This window comes from Cynara cardunculus, unplaced genomic scaffold, assembly GCF_001531365.2.
Source record: "Cynara cardunculus var. scolymus isolate 2C unplaced genomic scaffold, CcrdV1 Un_Scaffold_4974, whole genome shotgun sequence".
In the NCBI taxonomy this organism is placed as follows: domain Eukaryota; kingdom Viridiplantae; phylum Streptophyta; class Magnoliopsida; order Asterales; family Asteraceae; genus Cynara; species Cynara cardunculus.
In genome coordinates this window covers 29,005-35,262 of record NW_020202172.1, presented here as the reverse complement: position 1 = coordinate 35,262, position 6,258 = coordinate 29,005, and the positions used below count along the sequence as shown (strand labels likewise).

At 36.2% G+C, this 6,258-nt stretch overlaps 1 long non-coding RNA gene across 2 annotated transcripts; it reads right to left on the bottom strand.

The window, feature by feature from the left end:
- Nucleotides 1-999: 999 nt before the first annotated feature.
- LOC112504246 lies at nucleotides 1,000-2,981 on the bottom strand. 2 transcript variants are annotated; one of them, XR_003068154.1, is made up of 3 exons: nucleotides 2,797-2,981; nucleotides 1,960-2,106; nucleotides 1,000-1,240 (listed from the first exon to the last, which is right to left on the bottom strand). It is a non-coding gene; the product is annotated as an uncharacterized LOC112504246 (long non-coding RNA). The 2 variants fall into 2 exon arrangements; XR_003068155.1 differs by having other exon boundaries at nucleotides 1,960-2,021.
- Between the last annotated feature and the right edge of the window lie 3,277 nt (nucleotides 2,982-6,258).

Here is a 6,258-nt window from a genome sequence, read left to right as displayed (position 1 = left end):
TCTTTATCAAACTTAGATCGTTCCAAGATGATAAGTTGTTCAAAATCTGAAATTTGATTTAAATGAAATTTAGCATTCAGCTCAAGAGAATTAATTTTATTTTCATAAGATTCACGTTCAGTACAAAATCTTTTCTCTATTTCAGAAAATCTTTTCTTCTCTTTTTCAAAAACTAATCTTTCAGTATCCAGACTTTGTTCAGACTCCAAAACTTTTCCTTTCTCTATCTCCAGTAAGTTCTTTAATTCAATCAAATCAATCTCATGTTTATGAATTTTCTCATTGAAGTCCTCAGTCTCTATATTTTTTCTCCCAAAAGAGTTCTTCTCAGCATTTAGTTCATTTTGAACTTTTTGGAGTTTATTAAACAAATTTTTATTAGACTTACTCCATGTTTTTATCTCTTTGTCACATTCTATTCTGACATCATCCAAGGATTATTTAAGTTTATTAATCTGATACTTGGATTATTCTCAACTCTTTCTAATATTTCTTTATGCTCCAGATTCAAAATTTAATACTTTTCTCATTAGCATAATACATAATTTTATAGTTCACAATGCTCTTTTTCAGCTCAGCAATCTTCTCTCTCATCTCCTTTAGAATATCTACCATTAAAAAAAATTGATCAGTTATAGGATCTATGCAGTGAAATCAGTAAAAGAAATAAGAAACAATTAAGCTCAAAATACAAACAAAAACACACTAAAACTGATGAGAAATCAGATAATTGACGAAAACTGTAAAAAAAATCAGTAAAAACAGTCAAAACTGTTGAAAACAGTTAAAAACTGTTAAAAACAGTCAAAGACAGTTGAAACTGATGAAAAACAGTTTACGCGACGGAAAACAGATCAATGATTCTCAAAGAGTTTAAAAACAAATAAAAACAAACAATGATCAAAATTAAAATCTAAACAAAAACACAAAAAAATTAAGATGAAACAAACCCAATAAAACTGTTCAAGAAACAAAACAAAACAAAAACAGTTACACGATTATAGGTAAAAGATAGTCCGAGAACATAGTTCGAGAATATACGACCCAATTACAAACTAATTCAAAATCGTAACAAAATCCCTTAATATGATTACACCAAATGAAATTCTCGGTCAATTCAAATGGTTGATGTTGAAAGGAGTTCTTTGCTTGGTAGCGTGTAAGAGCTGTTACAATCCTTGATTCACAACYAATAGGTATMTGTGCAGCTTCCTCTAGCAGTCTYTGTTTGTGCTTCGTCCTGAATGACAGCAACACTTGGTAAACAGATTCTGTGTGATTTAATCTTGAACCAAAATGAAACAATAATCCAACGCTAAAYTGTCYAAAACAACCAAGTCAAATACAGTTTAAGCCAGAACAGTTAAAACTGAATTAAAACCAATAGTGATCAACTCGAAAAAGCTGTTGTTTTTCACAATGATATATCAACTTAGATCACCAAACAGACTACAATAACAAGACTGTTTACTGTTCACTTCAAGATAAAATCTGTTTACTGCATGAATAAGATCAGGTCAACACAAAGCAAACAATTCACAACCTCTCAAGTCTGCTCAAAGCTACCTAAACCTGTTGTATATTGCTAAACCACCTCACTGCACAAACTGTTAAAACAAAGAAATATGCAGTATTTACAGAAGCTCTACTTCACAACCTTCTGCATTGAAAGTTCAAACAGGTTTAATCGCTCAAAAATACAACAAACTATGGAATTAAATCAGCAAAGTCTGTCATTTTCATATAATCATTCGATCCTAAAATAGTGTTATCCCCACTCTTATTATCAGCAGCAATATCAAACAAGTCAAGGTGGATTAAGCAGCATTTGACAAATGAAAATGAAGCCACAAGCAGCAAATGATCAACATGGCCAAAATCCTCAATAGATGCAAGCCTTGCGAAATCTTGGTTCAGACAGAATGGAAACACATCAAGTTCAGGCTATGAGAAACTTACAGATGCGATTTAAAAAAAAATCTGCACTAGTTCAACAATCTCGCAATCCATATGATCAACAGCTGCAAACAAAAACTTTCAGCTCAACATTTAACTTCAATTCTGCTTTCATTGTCATATTCTCCACAATTAGAAGAATGCCTTCAGCTGGCTCAATGGCATCAATGGAGAATGCAACAGTTATGTTTAAATCTATTTAAAGCTTAAAACAAGTCAACGAAACAAAATTTCTTTGTCAATCCAGGCAAAAAAAAATTAGAGTCGTATACACATAGCAGCTTAGATGATTAAGATTGAACCTGTACTAAATCGCCTGGTTACAAGATTGCATCAGGTAAACAGCTTGTAAAAAAATGTACCTGTGCAGCTTGTAAAAACAGTAACTCTTTCTAAATTTGCAACACCAAAACAATGTATCAACTCAGATGTCAAAGAAGATGAAACTTAAAACCAGTCAAAGTAACTTTCAATTCGGGTAGATGTGAGTAAACCTAATCCGGACAAACTGTTGTTCAAGAATTTTTCGAACTTGAAATCGTATGAACTTCGAGGAAGATGATCAATCTTCATTAATGAATCTCCTTCTCTTGATCGATCAAAATCTGCTTATGACATATTAAATCGCTCAAGACTTCTTCTAAATCGCTCAATCAGATTGTTCTAAATCGCTCACAACTCAAACTAATCCGCTCAATAAATCGCTCACAAGCTAATCCTAAATCGCTCATGTATCCGCTCAAAGCTAATCCTAAATCGCTCATGTATCCGCTCAATAAATCGCTCACACAGATTCCTAAATCGCTCAAGCTTTCTACGATTAAATCAAACCAAACTTACCTCATGTTCGAATTCGTTCAATCTGAGTTACCCTTGTGGCTAAATCGCTCAGAAATCTGGTTGATCTTGTGCGATGAAGTCTCCGATTAAGGTTGAAATCGATGAACCTTGTAGGTGATTAATCCCCAAATCAAGAATGCCTGCAATTTAGTTGCTAAAAAAAATCTGAGCAATGAAGATGAAGAAAACAGTAGGTGAAGAAAAAAAATGGACCTTGAGCTCTTTTAACAAAAATTGGGTCTTGGGCTGAAGAAAAACACAAAAAATAAAAGAAAATATTAACACAAATAGATCAAAACACTGAAATTTTTAAAAAAAATAAGAACACAAAAGAAAATTCAAAACCACAAAATTCACTAAAACTTGAAAAACAAAGATTAAAACTCAAATCTTTGTGTATAACAAAGATTCACGAATTAAAAACGCACACAACGATTACGGTTTTAACACGAAAACAAAAAAAAATTAAAAAAATTAGCGGGGTGTGACTAACTTGGTATCAGAGCCATAGGTTATAGAGAACACCGGTTTTCTATTAAAACCAAATACTATAACCAAATGATTTTAATATATATATATATATATATATATATATATATTCTAAACTAATTTAGTTTACTACTGGTATAATTGGACTAAGTATTAACTTAGCATATTATAATTAGGCAAAGACTGATCACCTATGTCTAATTTAATATGTTTAAGGAGGAACAAGGAACAATTATATTGGAAGTCGGCTAAAATAAAAATTTATTGCCCAAAGGAAAAGCATAATTGTGAGTTGCATGAGTATTTTCATTTTTTGAATTATTATTTACTTAAGTACAGTTAGTAATTAAATTTGTTACTGTCACAGTTTAAGAATGTCTCACTCATCCTCACCCCCTGAGCACTCCCTTGACGAATCCGGTTACTTTACCAGCCTCCCTAGGAGAAACCAACACGTCCGTGAGGAGAGTGACCCGTCCGAGGAAAGTGACGCAGCCACCCGAGAGACTTCTGTTGAATCATCTGTACCTACGCCACCTCTGGTCGATGTGGATGGTCCGTCGCGAGGACCTAGGATCATGAGAACCCCCCGAAAGTGTGTTCTCCCTCCCAGGAGGGTGACTATCACAATTCCCTCCGAGCCTCTGAGCGAGCCAGCCGGATCGCAGTCCCGATCATGGAGCATGAACCCTCCTCCCCCAGCAATTGGAGTTCCGGTGCCACAACCATGGGGCATGACTGCAGTGGAAAACTTTTGGGTCTCAGGCTTGAGCAGTCAGTTACAGTCCCACCATTATACACTTGATCACGTCCAGCAGTCCTTAGACGACATTTTTACAGTTTTGCTCACACAGGATGATCTTACTACGGGAATTATGGAGGTCATTTTCGAGACTAGGAGGGCAATTCGGAGATTGTACGCGTACTTGTTTTGGACGGTAGGAGCTTTGGTGATGATAATAGGGATATTGATTAGGGTGTTAATACGTTAGGAAACTCCCGTTATTTTGAAACTTTTGGGTGGATAATACCTTCTTTTAGGGCTTGTAGCCTATATGTTTAAATTTAAACAATTTAATGTCTTTTGGGTTATATTTTAAAACTTATGTTTGGTTTACTTTGGCTATTTATGAAATTTATGCATGTTATCTATTTATCGCATGTTGTTTTGGAGTATATGTTTTCATGAATAATGTTAGATGTATGTTATAAGATACGTATAATTTAGCAAGTAGACTTATTATGGCCATAGTAACATAAGTTGACCAAAACCCAATTTAAAATTGTGTTTTAGAATAATGCCTCCGAGAAGGGATGATTCCGAAGTTGCACGACTTGTATCCGAGCAACTCATGGCTGCACTTCCAAACATTGTTAGCCAAGTGGCAGCTGGCCTGAATAATAATCAAAACAACAATCAAGGGTCAGGAAATAGAGAATGTACGTACAAATCCTTTAGGAGTTGTAATCCGAAGGAATTTTATGGAACTGAGGGAGCCGTGGGATTACTGACTTGGTTAGAGAGTATGGAGTCTGTGCTCCATATTAGTGAATGTACAGAAGGGAAGAAAGTAGAGTTTGTTGCATGTCTATTACAAGAACGAGCATTAACTTGGTAGAATACCCAAGTACAAACTCGGGGCCGAGAAGCCGCCAACGGTCTTATGTGGGAAGATTTTAAGAGGATGATGAAAGAAGAGTATTGTCCAAGAAGCGAGATCTAGAAACTGGAAGCAAAATTATGGAATCATGAAATGAGAGGAAATATAGACTCTTATACTGCACGTTTTCATGAGTTGGCAAAAATGGTACCGCATCTAGTGACGCCTGAAGAGGATCGAGTTGATAGATATATTTGGGGATTATCTCCGGTGATACGCGGGGATGTTACTTCGGCAAACCAAAAACCCTACAAGAGGCAGTAAGTTCGGCAACCAAACTCACCAACAATGCTACTCGTTCGGGAATGTTTGTAAAAGATAAGGCTTCAGGGAAGAGAAAGATGGAGGAACCTACACGAAGGCAGTCTAGGGGAAGAATGGGAAAGGCTCTGAAAATATCAGGAAACTACGGGATTCAGACTCAATCAGTAGAGAAGGAGAAAAGAACTTATCAAAGGTGTAAGAAGTGCAATAAACAACATGTCGGACGATGTATTATCTGTCAAAAATGCAACAAAGGAGGTCACTATGCCAAAGATTGCAGGAGCACAGGAAGGCGGGCATGTTTCGAGTGTGGAAGCCCATATCACTTTTGGAATGCATGTCCACGATGGAACCAGAGACCGAACACTAACCAAGCACGACCAGCCAACCCAGGGAATCAAGGAGGTCCGGCAAGAGGCCGAGTGTTTGAGATTGGAGCTAAGGAAGCAAGGCAGAATCCAGATGTAGTTACAGGTACGTTTCTATTAAATAATCATTACGTATCTGCACTATTTGATTCTGGAGCGAATAGGAGTTTTGTGTCATTAGATTTTAGACCAAAAATAAATCTAAGACCTCAAAAGTTGAAAGAMGTATACATCATTGAATATGCCAACGGTCAAGAGTGTAAGGCCAAAGACGTAATAATGGATTGCACTTTAAACTTGACTAGTAGGGATTTTCGTATAGATTTAATCCCGATCCAACTAGGAAGTTTTGACATAATTGTGGGCATGGATTGGTTATCCAAGAACAGAGCTGAAATTAGTTGTTTCGAGAAGATCGTTCGAATTCCGTTACCCGAAGGGGGAATACTCGAAGTACACGGAGAGAAACCCAGAAGGGGTATCAAAATAGTGACGTGTTTGAAGATGCGAAAGTATTTGAGAAAGGACTGCATTGCCTTTCTAGCTCACGTTATGGATAAGAAAGCTGAAGAAAAACGCGTTCAAGATATTCTTATAATTCGGGATTTTCCCGAAGTATTCCCAGATGAATTGCCTGGAATACCCCCACCAAGACAAGTTGAGTTCCACATAGAACTAAG